Source organism: Gobio gobio (genome assembly GCF_949357685.1).
Source record: "Gobio gobio genome assembly, chromosome: 24".
Taxonomy (NCBI): Eukaryota; Metazoa; Chordata; class Actinopteri; order Cypriniformes; family Gobionidae; genus Gobio; species Gobio gobio.
Genome location: NC_137120.1, coordinates 2,295,443 through 2,315,344, shown reverse-complemented (window position 1 = coordinate 2,315,344; position 19,902 = coordinate 2,295,443).

The following is a 19,902-nucleotide window of genomic DNA, read 5'->3' as shown; positions in this document are numbered from 1 at the left end:
GGTCAGTAGCAATACATTGTAATTGATACGGAACTTAATAGGTAACCAGTGTAGAGATGATCAAATTGGTGTTATATGATCATATTTTCTTGACCTAGTCAGGACATCCTTCCAAGTTAAAGTTGTATTGTGAGAGGTTTTGTGGGCAGTTTTTTGGACCAACAAGTAATACCTCCATTTTATCTGAATTTAATAGCAGAAAATTACACGTCATCCAGTATTTAATATCTTCAACACACGCTGTCAGTTTAGATAATTTAGCGTTTTTATCTGGTCGTGATGAAATATATAATTGAGTGTCATCATCATGAAAGTGGAAATTAATTCCATATTTTCTTATATTACCAAGTGGCAGCATATATATTGAGAATAGCAGAGGGCCTAACACGGATCTTTGCGGCACCCCATTGTAATGACGAAGTAGAGGCAAGCGGATCCATCTGCAGAACTTTATTAATACAGATGATGAAACAAGGAATCTCAGAAGTAAACCACAAAGGAAACACGTAGCAACATGCAGCGTGGCAAAACAACACTTCACAAAGAACAAAGAACAAGGCAGTCCAGATAAAGGGTGGATAATGATAAACAGGTGGATGTGAGGATAATGAATAGACAACCAGACAGGGCTGGGAACTAATGATAGCAGAGGGGAATGATGGGAATTGCAGTTCTAGAACTCCGGTGACAAGGAGCGTGTGAGACCGGAGGGAGGTGAAGACGCACACTCAGTGACAGGTGTGCGCTCCGTGACAGAGCCCCCTCCCTGCGAGCGGCTCCGGAAGCGAGGACCTGGACGACGACGGGGTCTACCACAGGGTCTGGGAGCAGGACGATCTGGGTGAGTTTGATGGTAAGATGGTTTCTGGTTGGCTGATTTCGTTGGAATCCTCGAACTGACGAGACAGGGCATCGGCCTTCCCGTTTTTGGACCCAGGTCTGTATGTGATCCTGAAATTGAAACGAGAGAAAAATAGTGACCATCGAGCCTGACGAGCATTCAAACGCTTGGCGGACCTGATGTATTCAAGGTTTCGGTGGTCCGTGAGGACGGTGAAAGGTTGACGTGCCCCCTCCAGCCAGTGCCTCCACTCCTCCAGAGCAGCCTGGCTAGAAGTTCCCGGTCACCCACATCATAATTGCGTTCCGCCGAGGTTAACTTGCGGGAGTAAAAGGCACAGGGAAACATTTTCGCAGGATTACCGTGACGTTGGGACAGAATCGCACCCACTCCAGTGTTCGAGGCGTCCACTTCTACGATGAACTCCCTCTCCGAGTCTGGATGATGGAGGATGGGTGCGGCAGTGAATCTCTCCTTCAGCTGATTAAACGCTGGAGTGCACTCAGGAGACCACCGGAAGCGCTTTCCCCCTCCTCGGAGAAGAGATGTGAGGGGAGACACAATGAGACTGAAGTTACGGATAAATCTACGATAAAAGTTTGCAAACCCCAGGAATCGCTGTAATTCTTTCACAGAAGAAGGTTGAGACCAGTCCACCACGGCTTTAACCTTGCTGTCGTCCATGAGAACCCCCTCAGCGCTGATGACATATCCCAGGAAGGTGATCCGAGTCTGATGAAACTCGCATTTCTGAGTTTTGGCGTATAGCTGATTCTCAATCAAGCGCTTGAGAACTGCACGCACGTCCCGTACATGATCGTCGAGGGTCTCTGAAAAAATCAGAATATCATCAATATAAACAATCACATTCTGATTCAGCATGTCACGGAAGACCTCATTAACGAAAGACTGGAATACAGAAGGACTATTAGACAGCCCGAACGGCATAACTTGATATTCATAGTGGCCTGTGGTCGTAGAAAAGGCCGTCTTCCACTCGTCACCCCTCCGTATGCGAATGAGGTTATAGGCGTTCCTCAAATCTAGTTTGGTGAAGTAACGAGCTGAGCGAAGCATCTCCAGAGCTGCAGGGACTAAAGGCAGGGGATAACGATACTTCACAGTTACCTCATTGAGACCACGGAAATCGATGCAGGGCCGGAGACTCCCGTCCTTCTTTTTGACGAAGAAAAACCCCGCGGATGCCGGAGATGTGGAGGAGGTGATAAATCCCTTAGCAAGCTGTTCCTCGATATACACTCTCATAGCCTCTGTCTCCGGTCGTGAAAGTGGATACACACGGCCGTGCGGGGGAACGGCGCCAGGTAGAAGTTCAATAGCGCAGTCGCTGGGCCGGTGCGGAGGTAAAAGTGAAGCCTCTCTCTCGCTGAATGCCTGGGCTAGATCGTGATATACAGCAGGCACACCTTGCAGATTCACTCTCACGCGAACTGTGGCTAGATTCAGGACCATGGAGAGCAGGCAGACAGTGGTCATGACAGAAAGAGGACCATTCAGTGATTCTCCTGTCGCTCCAGGAAATTTGAGGGTTGTGTCTCTCCAGCCATGGCAATCCCAAAATCACTGGATGAAGGGGTGAGTTGATCGTGTACAACTGAATTCTCTCCGTGTGACGAGATCCGGAGTTGAGCGTGAGAGGCTGCGTGATGTATTGAACCTCCCCTGTCCCCAGGGGGCGTCCATCCAGAGCGGCCACTGCCACATGAGGCTCACAAGGAATGAGAGAGATATTTTTAGACAAGGCAAACTCCAAATCGATAAAATTACCAGCGGCACCAGAGTCAATTAAAGCTCTTGTTTCACAATTATTTCCATTCAAATAAAATGAAACCTTGAGGGTTAGAGAGTTGGGAGACTTAATCAAAGGACTCACCGCAGAAGTATCACGGGATCGGGATCTCACAGGACATGAAGCTCTCTGATGACCGGCCTGGCCACAGTACAGGCATAATTTATTCCGCATCCTTCTCTCACGTTCCTCCGTAGTGAGATGTGTGAAGCCGACCTGCATGGGCTCGTACTCCGTGCCCGAGGAAGGATAGGCGAGCAGACTGGATGAGAGAGGCGTACGTCGAGAGCGAATGAGGTTATCGAGACGAATGGCCAGCTCCATTAGTTCTCCAAGAGACATCCCCTCGTCACGACAAGCCAGTTCCCCCTGCAGATTAGTCTTTAGACCCCTTCGATACAGCAGTTTAAGAGGTTCCTCGGTCCACCCCGTCTGTGCTGCCAGGGTGCGGAAGGAAAGCGTGTAATCAGCCGCGGTGGAATCTCCTTGACTTAATGCGAGAAGCAGTTCCCCTGGTTCCTTGCCGCCCGCGGGATGTTCAAACACCTCTCTGAATTGAGACATAAACACATTATAGGAGGGAAATGTATGAAGACCACCCGACCAGAGAGCCGTTGCCCACTCCAACGCCCTCCCGGTGAGTAAAGAGCAGATAAATGAAATGCGGGACGCGTCATTGGGGTACAGCTGGGGTTGCTGGCTGATGAATAATTCACACTGCAACAGAAATCCTCTACAGGCAGCCGGTGAACCATTAAACTTCTCAGGTAGAGATAATCTGGGATTGTTTGAAGCGGTACTCACACTTGATGAGAGGTGCGCAGGTGCAGCGGGAGCTTGAACTGAGTGAGCATCCGCGCTCTGTAGAGTGAGAGCATGAACTGACTTGACAAGTTCCTCGGTGAGATTCGTCAACTTGACCAGCTGTTGTTGGTGTGTGACTAACACAGATGCCTGGGCACAAACCTCGGAAACAAGACTCTGGAAGTCTGCTGGATCCTGTGGTGGTGAAGTGTTCTGTAATGACGAAGTAGAGGCAAGCGGATCCATCTGCAGAACTTTATTAATACAGATGATGAAACAAGGAATCTCAGAAGTAAACCACAAAGGAAACACGTAGCAACATGCAGCGTGGCAAAACAACACTTCACAAAGAACAAAGAACAAGGCAGTCCAGATAAAGGGTGGATAATGATAAACAGGTGGATGTGAGGATAATGAATAGACAACCAGACAGGGCTGGGAACTAATGATAGCAGAGGGGAATGATGGGAATTGCAGTTCTAGAACTCCGGTGACAAGGAGCGTGTGAGACCGGAGGGAGGTGAAGACGCACACTCAGTGACAGGTGTGCGCTCCGTGACACCCATAGTCTACTGAGATTATCTTTGATTTTTCTCCATTTAGACAGACAAAATAGTAGCGGTCTGATAAGTACGATCTAAACCAGTTTAATGCCTGTCACTGAACACCAGTGTAATTTTGAAGTCGATCTAATAGTATTTTATGATCTATAGTATCGAACGCAGCACTAAGATCAAGTAGAACTAGTATTGAGATACAGCCTTGGTCAGAAGCTAGAAGTAAATCATTTGTGATTTTAACGAGTGCGGTTTCTGTGCTGTGATGCGGCCTGAATCCTGATTGAAATTTTTCATAGATATAATTTTCTTGCAAGAAAGAGCACAATTGGGCAGACACAACTTTTTCTAGTATTTTAGACATAAATGGAAGATTTGAAATGGGTCTGTAATTTGCTAGGTTATTATGATCTAATTGTGGCTTCTTAATGAGAGGTTTTATGACTGCCAACTTGAATATTCTTGGAACATGACCTAAAGATAAAGACGAGTTAATAATATTTCGAAGAGGCTCTTCCACTACAGGTAACAACTCTTTCAGTAGTTTAGTGGGTATTGGATCTAATAAACATGTTGTTGGTTTAGATGCAATGATAAGTTTATTTAGCTCTTCCTGTCCTATAGTTGTAAAGCGGTGTAGTAGTTCTTGAGGGGCGATAATTGAGGTTGAATCATAAGACATCATTAAAGATTGTACATTTACAATTTTGTTTCTGATGCTTTCTATTTTCTCAGTGAAGAAAATCATAAAATCATTACTACTAAACTGTAACAGAATATTTTGCTCAGGCGATGCTTGTTTATTTGTTAGTCTAGCCACGGTGTTAAATAAAAACCTTGGATTATTTTGGTTTAGAACTTAGAAATTAGAACTATAATGTAGTTTTGGCTCATCTTAAATGACATGTGACCTGCAGTAATTTTATAAATCAAAACAGAGGTACAAGCATAGCATAGACACACTAGAAGACAACCAACAAGCTGCACCGTTTGATTAAAGATTGTTATAAAAACATGCATGGAGGAATTGTTCACAGTAATTTGCACTCAGAAAATAAACCAGGTCAGTTTTTATTTAATGTTTTTATTTAATGTCACTTTAATCACAGATAGACAGCAGTGAATTTGATAGAACGTTCAACCCAATAACTCACGATTTTCAAATTATGCTGGAAAACATGGGTCATCAAGATTTTGTCAAGGCCACAGAAACACAAGCCTAGAAATCGAGACGCACCCTAGCGGCAGCAAAAGTCATTTGCAGCCAGGGCGGTCTAGCAACTCTCCATTGGCTTACGAGCTTGAAAAACCAAGCTCTAGTCAGGCCAATCACATTGTGTATAGAGTCGGTGGGTGGGCTTAATTTAATGACGGCAGAGTTGCAATGGTTCCACGTGAATTCCCTGCTACTTAAAAACAAAGATGGCTGCTGCTGGCGAATAGCAGTCTTTTGAATCGGCTTTAGGCTGTGACTCTGGAAGACTTGGAGTTAAGCTTTTCTTTGAGAAAAGAACGGCACTGAAGTTATTCTTAAAAAAAGAAGTGTTCAGAGTTTTACCGACCAGTTAAAGGAAGCTACAAAATTTGGACTCAAGGCCATGCAACTTGGCAAAGCCGGCCAGGAGGTTTGTATTTAGTTGACCACCCACCTGTTTATTAAAGTACTGCCTGAATGCTCCCCAAACGCATGTCAGATGACTGCATATAAATAAAGTTGGAGATTGATATATATATATATAATAATTTGCAAATATCCATCCAACATAAAAAAGGGGTGAAAACGAAAGTAACAAACAAGCTGAAAATGTTGTGTATGCAATGCATTTTACATGTAAATGAATGTACAAGCACCCCCGCAATTCTCATATTATTTCGCAAAAACTGCAACAGTCGTTGGGCTCTATTACCATAAAATTTGTTGCCTTACAGGAATCTCTTCATCAAACTTTTCCTCAACACACCATACGCGGAACACTCCCCCATTGACTCATTTCCGTCGCTCTGACTACGTCACCTTCTTTGTTGCTCTGGTTGGTTGAAGAGCGCTATCCTATTGCGTGCAGAGGGAATTTGAAAGACAACCGCTTATCCCGCCCCTCGGCCCCGCCCCTGCCAATGGTGAGTTCCCAGACCCAACATCTTGATGTGGCTCTGGCTTGTCAGGCTACAGAAACACACTACTTTTCTCAAGATGGCTTTGATGAACAAGATTAATTTAAATGAATAAATGTTGCTCTGTGTACGTGAATCTCACAACTCCTAATTCACAACTTTTTAAAGGTATTAGTTACAGATGTGGTTTCTCTCCAGAGTGGATCCTCTCGTGTTTTTTCAGGACTCCTGAATGACTGAATGTCTTGTCGCAGTGTGAACACTTGTATGGGTTCTCTCCAGTGTGGATCCTCTCATGTTTTTTCAGGACTCCTGAATGACTGAATCTCATTTCGCAGTGTGAACACTTGTAAGGTTTCTCTCCAGTGTGGATCATCTCGTGTGTTTTCAGGGCTCCTGACTGACTGAATCTCTTGTCGCAGTGTGAACACTTGTAAGGTTTATCTCCAGTGTGGATCCTCTCGTGTTTTTTCAGGGCTCCTGAATCACTGAATCTCTTGTCGCAGTGTGAACACTTGTAAGGTTTCTCTCCAGTGTGGATCCTCTCGTGTTTTTTCAGGGCTCCTGACTCTCTGAATCTCTTGTCACAGTGTGAACACTTGTAAGGTTTCTCTCCAGTGTGGATCATCTCGTGTGTTTTCAGGTCTCCTGGCTGACTGAATCTCTTGTCGCAGTGTGAACACTTGTAAGGTTTCTCTCCAGTGTGGATCCTCTCGTGTTTTTTCAGGGCTCCTGAATCACTGAATCTCTTGTCGCAGTGTGAACACTTGTAAGGTTTCTCTCCAGTGTGGATCCTCTCGTGTTTTTTCAGGACTCCTGAATGACTGAATGTCTTGTCGCAGTGTGAACACTTGTAAGGTTTCTCTCCAGTGTGGATCCTCTCGTGGTTTTTCAGGGCTCCTGAATCACTGAATCTCATTTCGCAGTGTGAACACTTGTAAGGTTTCTCTCCAGTGTGGATCCTCTCGTGTTTTTTCAGGGCTCCTGACTCTCTGAATCTCTTGTCACAGTGTGAACACTTGTAAGGTTTCTCTCCAGTGTGGATCCTCTCGTGTTTTTTCAGGGCTCCTGACCGACTGAATCTCTTGTCACAGTGTGAACACTTGTAAGGTTTCTCTCCAGTGTGGATCCTCTTGTGTGTTTTCAGGGCTCCTGACCGACTGAATCTCTTGTCACAGTGTGAACACTTGTAAGGTTTCTCTCCAGTGTGGATCATCTCGTGTGTTTTCAGGGCTCCTGACTGACTGAATCTCTTGTCACAGTGTGAACACTTGTAAGGTTTATCTCCAGTGTGGATCCTCTCGTGTTTTTTCAGGGCTCCTGAATCACTGAATCTCTTGTCGCAGTGTGAACACTTGTATGGTTTCTCTCCAGTGTGGATCCTCTCGTGTTTTTTCAGGACTCCTGAATGACTGAATCTCATGTCGCAGTGTGAACAATTGTAAGGTTTCTCTCCAGTGTGGATCCTCTTGTGTTTTTTCAGGGCTCCTGAATCACTGAATCTCTTGTTGCAGTGTGAACACTTGTAAGGTTTCTCTCCAGTGTGGATCCTCTCGTGTTTTTTCAGGACTGCTGAATGCCTGAATCTCTTGTTGCAGTGTGAACACTTGTAAGGTTTCTCTCCAGTGTGGATCCTCTCGTGTTTTTTCAGGGCTCCTGAATCACTGAATCTCTTGTTGCAGTGTGAACACTTGTAAGGTTTCTCTCCAGTGTGGATCCTCTCGTGTTTTTTCAGGACTGCTGAATGCCTGAATCTCTTGTCGCAGTGTGAACACTTGTATGGTTTCTCTCCAGTGTGGATCCTCTCGTGTTTTTTCAGGACTCCTGAATGACTGAATCTCATGTCGCAGTGTGAACAATTGTAAGGTTTCTCTCCAGTGTGGATCCTCTTGTGTGTTTTCAGGGCTCCTGACTCTCTGAATCTCATGTCACAGTGTGAACACTTGTAAGGTTTCTCTCCAGTGTGGATCATCTCGTGTGTTTTCAGGGCTCCTGACTCTCTGAATCTCATGTCACAGTGTGAACACTTGTAAGGTTTCTCTCCAGTGTGGATCCTCTCGTGTGTTTTCAGGGCTCCTGACTCTCTGAATCTCATGTCACAGTGTGAACACTTGTAAGGTTTCTCTCCAGTGTGGATCCTCTTGTGTGTTTTCAGGGCTCCTGACCGACTGAATCTCTTGTCACAGTGTGAACACTTGTAAGGTTTCTCTCCAGTGTGGATCATCTCGTGTGTTTTCAGGGCTCCTGACTGACTGAATCTCTTGTCGCAGTGTGAACACTTGTATGGTTTCTCTCCAGTGTGGATCATCTCGTGTTTTTTCAGGGCTCCTGACCAACTGAATCTCTTGTCACAGTGTGAACACTTGTAAGGTTTCTCTCCAGTGTGGATCCTCTCGTGTTTTTTCAGGGATTCTGACTGACTGAATCTCATGTCGCAGTGTGAACACTTGTATGGTTTCTCTCCAGTGTGGATCCTCTCGTGTTTTTTCAGGGCTCCTGACTGACTGAATCTCATGTCGCAGTGTGAACACTTGTATGGTTTCTCTCCAGTGTGGATCCTCTCGTGTTTTTTCAGATGTTCTGACCGACTGAATCGCTTGTCACAATGTGAACACTTGTAAGGTTTCTCTCCAGTGTGGATCCTCTCGTGTGTTTTCAGATGTGTTGACCGACTGAATCTCTTGTCGCAGTGTGAACACTTGTAAGGTTTCTCTCCAGTGTGGATCCTCTCGTGTGTTTTCAGATGTGTTGACCGACTGAATCTCTTGTCACAGTGTGAACACTTGTAAGGTTTCTCTCCAGTGTGGATCCTCTCATGCTGTTTCAGATTGTCATCTGTCGTAAAGAACCTCCAGCACACAAAGCACATATGATCCTGCACAGCAGTATGCATTTTCATATGCCCTTTAAAAGAATATATTCCTACAAATCTCTTTGGGCACAAAGGACACATGTGAGGCTTCTTCTTCATATGAGTTAACCGGTGCATTTTCAGATACCTCGCCAAAGCAAACGTTTTACCGCATTGATCGCAGCTGAATGACTTTCCTCCAGAGTGAGTCTCTAGATGAACTTTCAGACAGCTACTTGTTCTGAAACTCTTTCTGCACTGATCACATTTGTGTGGCTTTTCTCCGCTGTGAATTTTCATGTGATTCTTGAGCGTTTGCTTATTCGCTAATCTCTTCCCACACAGATCGCAGGTGACGAGCCTCTCTCGAGAGTGTACTTTCGTGTGAATCCTCAGGTATCGTTCAGCTTTGAAACTCTTCCCGCACTCATCACATGTGAACGGTCTTTCTTTAGCATGAGTTCCTATGTGCTCAGTCAGGCTTTGTTTACACGCAAAACCTTTTCCACGCTGTTCACATGTCAAGAGTTTCTCTTTAGAATGAGTACTCGTGTGCTCCATAAGACAGTTGAATGACTTAGTTCGTGAGAAAGTCAAAGATTTTTCTCCAGTGATGAAATTATGTTTCTCCTCCACCTTATTAGATTCTTCACTTTTCTTTTTCACTTCCATTTGGTCTAAAATAACCATAATAAAACATCATAAATTAAATTGAATGTATGGTGAAGAGTATTATTAATGAAGGACCAGGAATAAACACCAACCTCTTTGTTCTTCAGTGTGTTCTGGATCTCTCATGTTCTCACTGTCCTTCAATAAACTCTGTCTTTGCAGATTTCAGCTCTTCCTGATGGGCTGATGCTCGTCTTCACTTGTAGGCTGATGGGAATATTCCAGCATTTATTGGTGAATTGCAGTGGGAGGAACTAACCTGCCAACAAACAATTAAAACAATTAGTTAATGAATTGTACACTGATCAGGCATAATATTATGACCACTGACAGGTGAAATGAATAACACTGATGATCTCTTCATCTCCCGTTAGTGGATGGGATATATTAGGCAGCAAGTGAACATTTTGTCCTCAAAGTTGATGTGTTAGAAGCAGGAAAAATTGGCAAGCGTAAGGATTTGAGCGAGTTTGACAAGGGCCAGATTGTGATGGCTAGACGACTGGGTAAGAGCATCTCCAAAACTGCAGCTCTTGTGGGGTGTTCCCGGTCTGCAGTGGTCAGTCTCTATCAAAAGTGCTCCAAAGAATGAACAGTGGAGAACTGGCCACAGGGTCATGGGCGGCCAAGGCTCATTGATGCACGTGGGGAGCGAAGGCTGGCCCGTGTGGTCCGATCAAACAGACGAGCTACTGGAGCTCAAACTGCTCAAGAAGTTAATGCTGGTTCTGATAGAAAAGTGTCAGAATACACAGAGCATCTCAGTTTGTTGCGTATGGGGAGGCACAGCCGCTGACCAGTCAGGGTGCCCATGCTGAACCCTGTCCACCGCCCAAAGCACCAACAGTGGCACGTGAGCATCAGAACTGGACCACGGAGCAATGGAACTTCAAGCGCCGCCAAAAAGCACAAATGCTTCAGGAATGGTTTGAGGGGCACAACGAGTTTGAGGCGTTGACTTGGCCTCCAAATTCCCCAGATCTCAATCCAATCGAGCATCTGTGGGATGTGCTGAACAAACAAGTCCGATCCATGGAGGCCCCACCTCGCAACTTACAGGACTTAAAGGATCTGCTGCTAACATCTTGGTGCCAGATACCACAGCACACCTTCAGGGGTCTAGTGGAGTCCATGCCTCGACGGGTCAGCAAAAGGGGGACCAACACAATAACAACCATAACCAATGAAACTAGCTGCCGGCGGGATTTTTTGTCTGAACTTGTTTCGAAGGCGATCACGCATATTAGAATATTAGAGCTGCATGATTCTAGGTAAATTAAGAATCATGTTTTCTTTTTTAAATAGAGATCACAAAAGCAACCAAATACAGGACATTTTCTTTTTCTTGCTTCTAGCAATGTAAACCTTTTTGATTGTGTGTGCTTTTTTATTTAACCCTAAAACAGGCACGACTGGAAAATTATCTGCAAAAAATCATTTCATTTCACTTCTTATTTCATCTGGACTTAAGTAAAACATATCCAATGGAATTTTAAATATTTTGATTTTATGAGAAGTATCTTGTGTGATGAGTTCACGTTACCTGTTTAGGGTATAAAAAAGATTATCACCAGACCAAGCTCAATTTAAGATTGAACATTGGTCTGGGGAGTCTGCTAGGTATTTTCTACTGCACAAGAGGCGTGATCAACGAGCATAATTCAAATGATTCTGTACGCAATTGGATAGTCCTTCAACCAATCAGACCACAAGAGGCGTGATCAAAGGGCAACGACCCATCGCTTCTCTAGCCGTCAACATGTCAAACCCTCCAATAGCGCGCCAGGTGGATGAGCCAGTCTGTGATTGGTTCCCGCAAAAGTGTAACAGAAGCAGGATAAATTAATGTACAGGTTCCAGACTGAGTTGCAGGACGAAATCAAATCGCCGGCAGATCGGGCTGGGTTTACCCATAAGTATCCACAGCATTGACAATGAATGGTGTTTCAAGCTAAACAGGGATCCCTGTACTGGTCAGAGAAGTATTTTTACTTTCCAAGTAATATTATTTTTCCAAGTATATGTACTTTATCAGTGTTCTTCTTTGGAAAAGTTTTACTTCACAACATTCCAAAATATAATATTGTGGAGTGCAATAAGTGAGGCGACGAGACAGAGATGCGTCGAGTCAGCTTTATTCTCCACTTTTAATTCAACTCAGAACTCAACAGCGAGTGAGATCAAAACATCACAACAAACGTTTCAACCGGAACCACATATCACCTCCTTCTCCCTTAAAGGTACAGTCCCTTAGTGAATGTCTCTAACAGTCCTCTTTGTGGGTCACCACACAGGCCCCCCCAGAATTCACCTATAAAAACAGGGCCAGATCGAACACTATTCACTAGTGCAAAACAGAACAGTCCAGCTCCTAACAGTCCCTACAAGAGTCAACGTATAGGGGGGCGGACCTGGCGGCCATACCGGCTGCGCTTAACAGGAGGGGGGCAAAGGGAAAAGGGCGGGGCAGGGTCAGCGCCAGGGGCCGGGGTCGAGGCTGCCGCAGGGGGGCGCCCTTGCCGTGGAGGCTGGGCCAGCTGAAGCTGTTCACCAATATCCACATGAGCAGGCTTGAGCCGGTCTATAGCCACCCGCTCAGGCCTGCCCCCCATATCCACCAGGAAGTTCTTAGACCCTCCGACCAGTACATGGAAAGGCCCATCGTAGGGGGGGCCGCAGCGGGGTACGATGCCATCGTGGCGGATGAAAACATACTTGGCCGACGGTAAATCCTTGGGCACGTAGGACTGGGGGAGGCCATGGTGAGATGTCGGAATGGGAACAAAAGCGTCTGCAATATCCCAGGACACGGCACGATGGGAGGCAACCGACCACGGGGCCGTGGCCTCTGGAAGAAACTCCCCAGGGACGCGCAGAGGCTGGCCGTACACCAGCTCGGCTGATGAGGCTTGAAGATCCTCCTCGGGGGCTGAGCGAAGGCCAAGCATAACCCATGGGAGGCGGTCAGCCCAGTTGCTGCCCGTAAGGCTGGCCCTGAGCGCGGCCTTCATGTCACGATGAAACCGCTCGCAAAGTCCATTGCTCTGTGGGTTATAGGCTGTGGTATGGTGGACTTTCACCCCCAGGACCTCGGCGACTGCCGTCCAAAGCTCCGATGTAAACTGCGGACCTCGGTCCGAGGAGAGGTCGGACGGTGTGCCGAAACGGGCCACCCAAGCCGTAATAAATGCCCAGGCCACTTCGGCTGATGTAGTGGAGGACAGGGGAACCACTTCTGGCCACCTAGTGGTCCTGTCCACCATGGTGAGGAGGTAGGTATAACCACGGGAGGGGGGAAGTGGGCCCACCAGGTCCACATTCACATGATCGAACCGTCTCTCTGGTACTTTGAAGGGTGCCAAAGGGGCCTTGGTATGACGCGTCACCTTTGCGCGCTGGCACGCCACACAGGCAGCCGCCCAGGCCCTAACGTCCCTCCGCAGGCCTGGCCAGACGAAGTTGGCGCCCACCAACTTGGTAGAGGCCTTCACCCCCGGGTGGGAAAGGCCGTGGATATCGTCAAAAACCTTGTGCCTCCAGCCAGCAGGTACCATGGGGCGTGGTTGGCCGGTGGAGACGTCGCAGAGGAGTGTAGTGTTGGCCGTGTCAAACACCACCTCTTCTATGAGCAGCGCTGTGGGGGCGGTCCTGTAGGCTTGCACCTCAGAGTCCGTGGTCTGGTCCTCAGCCATGGTTGCGTAGTCGAGGCCTAAATGGACAGACCCTGTGACCGCCCGGGAGAGGCAGTCGGCGACAAAATTGTCTTTGCCGGCCACGTGCTGAATGTCAGTGGTGTACTCCGAGATGGCAGAGAGCTGTCGCTGCTGTCGACCAGACCATGGCTCCGAAGACTTGGCCATGGCAAACGTCAGCGGCTTGTGGTCAACGAAAGCTGTGAACCGCCGGCCCTCCAACAGGAAACGGAAATGACGGGTGGCGAGGAACAGACCTAGGAGCTCCCTGTCGAAGGTGCTGTACTTCCTCTCATTGTCACGGAGTTGCCTGCTAAAAAAGACCAGCGGCTGCCAGGCTCCACCCACCCACTGTTCACACACAGCCCCCACGGCATAATCAGAGGCGTCCGTAGTAAGAGAAACTGGGGCGGTCGGAGACGGGTGCGCCAGCAGAGCAGTGTTGGTCAGCGCGTTTTTGGCAGCCTCAAAAGCATCATACATCCCCGGGGACCAGTCCAACACGCTCGCCGGCCTTCCACCCCGTAAGGCGTCGTACAAGGGTCGCATGAGTTGGGCCGCATGGGGGAGGAAACGGTTGTAGAAGTTTACCATGCCCAGAAACTCCTGCAGGGACTTAACAGTGCGTGGGCGTGGGAAACTGGCTACGGCGTCCACCTTGGCAGGGAGGGGAACAGCCCCCTGCGGGGTGACGTGGTGGCCGAGGAACGTGAAGGACGACTGGCCAAACTCGCACTTGGCCGGGTTGATGATGTGACCGTGCTCACTGAGCCGGCCGAACAACTGCCGGAGATGCGTCAGGTGGTCGTCTGCGGACGCGCTGGCCACGAGAATGTCGTCCAAATAAACAAACAGGAAAGGCATGTCCCGCACAGAGTCCATGAGGCGCTGAAACGTCTGTGCTGCCCCCTTGAGGCCGAAAGGCATCCTTAGGAATTCGTAACCGTGCACCAGGTCCACCTTTGGAAAAAATGGTGGCGCCGGCTAGGTGGGCGGAGAAATCTTGAATGTGCGGCACTGGGTACCGATCGGGGGTGGTGGCGTTGTTCAGGCGATGGAAATCACCACAGGGACGCCAACCGCCATCCGCTTTGGTCACCATGTGCAGAGGAGAAGCCCACGGGCTGTTGGAGCGGCGCACAATGCCGAGGTGCTCCATGGTGGTGAACTCCTCCCTGGCGATCGCAAGCTTGCCAGAGTCAAGGCGCCGGGCCCTTGCATAGACTGGGGGGCCAGCCGTGGTGATGTAGTGCTCTACGCCATGCTTAGCCACCGCCGATGAAAACGTGGGCGTGGTGATGTCAGGGAACTCAGCCAGCAGGCGTTGACACAGGTCCCCGGTGGCAAGCGTGTTTGACAGAAAAAGCGCCCACACCCCTCCCAGCGTGCAGGGGTACGAAGCAAAAGAGAGAGCGTCGATCAAGCGGCAGTTCGTAACATCCACCAACAGTCTGTAAGCACAGAGGAAATCCGCCCCCAGGAGAGATGTAGACACGGCGGCTATTACGAAGTCCCAGCCGAAACGCCGCCCGCCGAAACACACTTCCACATACCTTGTGCCATAAGTACGAATGGGTGTGCCGTTGGCGGCGTCCATCGGCGGGCCATGCCCGCCAGCCATGGTGTCCACAGGCTTTGCTGGCAGGATGCTGCGCTGAGCCCCCGAATCGACCAGCAGCCGCCGGCCGGACAAGGTGTCAGTGATGAATAACAGCTTGCAGTCGCGGCCAACGCCCATAGCTGCCAATGAGTGCCGGCCCTGGCTTTTCCCTGGGCTCTAAAACTGCAAGGCTGGCGACACTGCTTGGCTTTGGCCCCAAACCTGGAGTGGGAGTAACACCACCCGTCCTCACGCTGACGGCGGGCCGTCACAGCAGCTGCGGTGTCCGGGTCGTCCACAAGGGGTTGAGGTGGGGCAGACGTGTGCTGGGGGGGCAACAGCGCATGGACAAACTGCTGCCGGTTGGCGAGGAAAATCCTGTCTGCCTCCACCGCCAGCGCTCGGTTGTCTCTGGAGGAAGGGAGGGAGGAACTGGCCAGTGCGGTGCGCACGGGTGCTGGAAGCTGCCGCAGAAAAATGTGGGCGAAAAGGAATGATGGATCCGCCGCGCCCAGTACAGCCAGCATCCTCTCCATTAACTCGGACGGCTTGCTATCGCCAAGGCCATTCAGGGACAGCAGGCGATCTGCTTTCTCCAGCTCCGACAGCTCAAAGAGGCTCAACAGGAATGTTTTGAGTGCGTTGTACTTGCCGTCAGCTGGAGGAGCCTCTAACAGTGCCATAGCTCTGACTGTCGTCGAGGCATCTAATGCCGCCACCACATGGAAATACTTCGTAACATCCTGTGTTATTCCTCTCAGCTGGAACTGAGCCTCAATGTGTTGAAACCACGGCCGTGGATTGTGCTGCCAAAAGTCCGGTAATTTGATGGTGGCCGCATAGATCGCACCGACATTAGCCGCGCCGCTAACAGCGACCGGCACTGCAGCCGCAGCATTCTCACCACCGTCGTTGTGTGACATAATTCAGCCGTATCCAACTCGCTTCGGAGTCACCAAATGTGGAGTGCAATAAGTGAGGAGACAAGAGACTGAGATGCGTCGAGTCAGCTGTATTCTCCACTTTTTATTCAACTCAGAACTCAACAGCAAGTGAGATCAAAACATCATAACAAACGTTTCAGCCGGAACCACATATCACCTCCTTCTCCCTTAAAGGTACAGTCCCTTAGTGAATGTCTCTAACAGTCCTCTTTGTGGGTCACCACAATATCGTAATTTTTCCTTCAGTACGTTTCATATTGAATATCATTTAATACTTAATTACATAATTTTTTTTTTACTTTTTACAAGTAAAAGTAATTCAAAGTTTTACAAGTAAGAAAGTACTAAATTTTTTATGTAATTAAGTATTAAAATAAAATAAAAAACTTTTATTTATGAAACGTAGTGCAGTAAAAAGATTACAAAATTATGCTTTAGAATGAAGTGAAGTAAAAGTTTTCCAAAGAAAAACTTGATAAAGTTCATATACTTGAAATATGTACTTGAGTAGAATTTAAAAATACTTCACTACTGTCCGCCTCTGGTACTGGTCATTGCATTATTGCGAATTCTGGTGTGATAAGTGAGGGGTCAGTTGTGGGTGGTAGGAGGGTCAGTAGAAATCTTGTTCCAGGACCGGGGCCCTTAGGGAAGACCCTTATAGGCCCTCCAGGCCTCTGAGCCCACTGTACACAGTCCCCCTTCTCAAGGCATGTAGGCCTAGTTTGAGATGGTGGTCCAGTGGGTTAAACCATGGAACTGACACGCAGAAGGTTGCTGGTTTGATCCCAGCGGTCACCACCACCTTGAGCAAGGCACTTTACACCATGTTCTTCCAGGGGGATTGTCCCTGTAATAAGGGCACTGTAAGTCGCTTTGGATAAAAGCGTCTGCCAAATGCATAAGTGTAATATTCTCATGTAAAGCTGAGTTCCAGCTCAAATGCAATGCCTAACATTATGAGACGGTCATATTCTTTTTAGATAGGCTATTTCTTTTTCAGAATCATTGATGATATTAATAATGCAGCAGTGTTATTTCATTCTCATGTTTTTAACAGTAGACCTATGTTTTATTTAAAGTTGTTTCTCGTTATGGCTTCGAAAACGCGCAGTGATGTCTGTAAAATCCCTTTGATCGTGAAAAATTATATTAAGTGCAAGACGCGCATCACCAATCTGTCATGTACATAGCATTATAATGAGAATACAATTGTAATAGAATGGTGTAGATTCTCTGTGCTTCAGTTGCCCGTGTATCAGCGTTGTTGTTGTTAAGGGAAGAGCGCATTCAAAATCTGAGTAGCCATAGCCTGTAGAAACTAGCACGGGCAAGTTCACGTGCGCATTCGCGTCCTTTTGTGATGTAAGTTGTAATACAGTCCTTCCAGAAAAATGCGGCTTTTTTGTGATTGTTGTGGGCAAAAATCCTTGATTATGCGGCACGTTTTCTTAAAACATGCAATGGAAAATGCGGGATATTTAAGCAATTTTATGCGATAAAACTGCGGGAACTTGCAAAAACTGCGGTTTGATGAAAAAGAGAAAAAAAGCACTACATCACAGAAAGTGCTGGGAATATTTAAGTTCTCATCTTGTTTTATTGAAGACCTTAATAAACACACGGCTCAAATTTACAAAACATTGAGTCAAACAAGTTCTGTAGCTTTACAAAAGGAATATGCTACAACTTCTGAAAAAATGAATAAATAACTTCCTGTTTAACAGAGGTAGCTATACAAAACAGACATTTGAGTGCTTCCAATGCACAAAGTGCAATCTCTTAAAGGGTTAGTTCACCCAAAAATGAAAATTCTGTCATTAATGACTGACCCTCATGTCGTTCGACACCCGTAAGACCTCCGTTCATCTTCGGAACACAAATGAAGATATTTCAGTTGAAATCCGATGGCTCAGAAAGGCCTCCATTGGCACAATGCACTTTACACTCTCAAGACCCATAAAAAGTACTAAAGACGTCGTTACAAAGTCCATCTCACTACAGTGGGTCTACAATAACTTTATGAAGCGACGAGAATATTTTTTGTGCTAAAACTTAAATAACGACTTATATAGTGATGACCGATTTTAAAAAACAGCATCATGAAGCTTCGAAGTGTTATGAATCAGCGAGTCGATTCATGATTCGGATTGCGTGTCAAACTGCTGAAATACGTGAATTTGGCGATCCAAACCGCTGAATCGACTCACTGATTCATAACACTTCAAACCGCTGAATCGACTCACTGATTCATAATGCTCCAAACCGCTGAATCGACTCACTGATTCATAACGCTTCAAACCGCTGAATCGACTCACTGATTCATAATGCTCCAAACCGCTGAATCGACTCACTGATTCATAACGCTCCAAACCGCTGAATCGACTCACTGATTCATAACGCTCCAAACCGCTGAATCGACTCATTGATTCATAACGCTTCAAACCGCTGAATCGACTCACTGATTCATAACGCTCCAAACCGCTGAATCGACTCACTGATTCATAACATAATAAATAAATATGCGGACTTTGGCTGATTATGCATTAAATCATGCGATCGCATAATCGCGTTTTTCTGGAGGGACTGGTAATAGGTACATATCTGATGAATCTAATATAGGGTGCATTTGGTTGAGTTCATTAACCCGCTAGCAGATAGGGCTGTGCCGGTAAACGTGACAACCGCACCACAGCGGTGACTGAGTAGCACCGGCATTGGTCGGCGGCCAAAACACTTTTTTTGTATGTGATTAAATGCTGTTTAACGTGAATATTATGACACGAGTGAAGCACAAAGCTTTATATACAAAATAAATAATTAAATGTTATATCGCAGCCATGGAAGCATATGGATTCATGCCGAACGAGGTAGGCTTTGTGAGGTGAGCCAAATTTAAAGGGTTAGTTCACCCAAAAATGAAAATTATGTCATTAATTACTCACCCTCATGTCGTTCGACACCCGTAAGACATCTCACTACAGTGGGTCTACAATAACTTTATGAAGCGACGAGAATATTTTTTGTGCTAAAACTTAAATAACGACTTATATAGTGATGACCGATTTTAAAAAACAGCATCATGAAGCTTCGAAGTGTTATGAATCAGCGAGTCGATTCATGATTCGGATTGCGTGTCAAACTGCTGAAATACGTGAATTTGGCGATCCAAACCGCTGAATCGACTCACTGATTCATAACACTTCAAACCGCTGAATCGACTCACTGATTCATAATGCTCCAAACCGCTGAATCGACTCACTGATTCATAACGCTTCAAACCGCTGAATCGACTCACTGATTCATAATGCTCCAAACCGCTGAATCGACTCACTGATTCATAACGCTCCAAACCGCTGAATCGACTCACTGATTCATAACGCTCCAAACCGCTGAATCGACTCATTGATTCATAACGCTTCAAACCGCTGAATCGACTCACTGATTCATAACGCTCCAAACCGCTGAATCGACTCACTGATTCATAACATAATAAATAAATATGCGGACTTTGGCTGATTATGCATTAAATCATGCGATCGCATAATCGCGTTTTTCTGGAGGGACTGGTAATAGGTACATATCTGATGAATCTAATATAGGGTGCATTTGGTTGAGTTCATTAACCCGCTAGCAGATAGGGCTGTGCCGGTAAACGTGACAACCGCACCACAGCGGTGACTGAGTAGCACCGGCATTGGTCGGCGGCCAAAACACTTTTTTTGTATGTGATTAAATGCTGTTTAACGTGAATATTATGACACGAGTGAAGCACAAAGCTTTATATACAAAATAAATAATTAAATGTTATATCGCAGCCATGGAAGCATATGGATTCATGCCGAACGAGGTAGGCTTTGTGAGGTGAGCCAAATTTAAAGGGTTAGTTCACCCAAAAATGAAAATTATGTCATTAATTACTCACCCTCATGTCGTTCGACACCCGTAAGACCTCCGTTCATCTTTGGAACACAAATGAAGATATTTTTGTTGAAAGCTGATGGCTGAGAAAGGCTTCA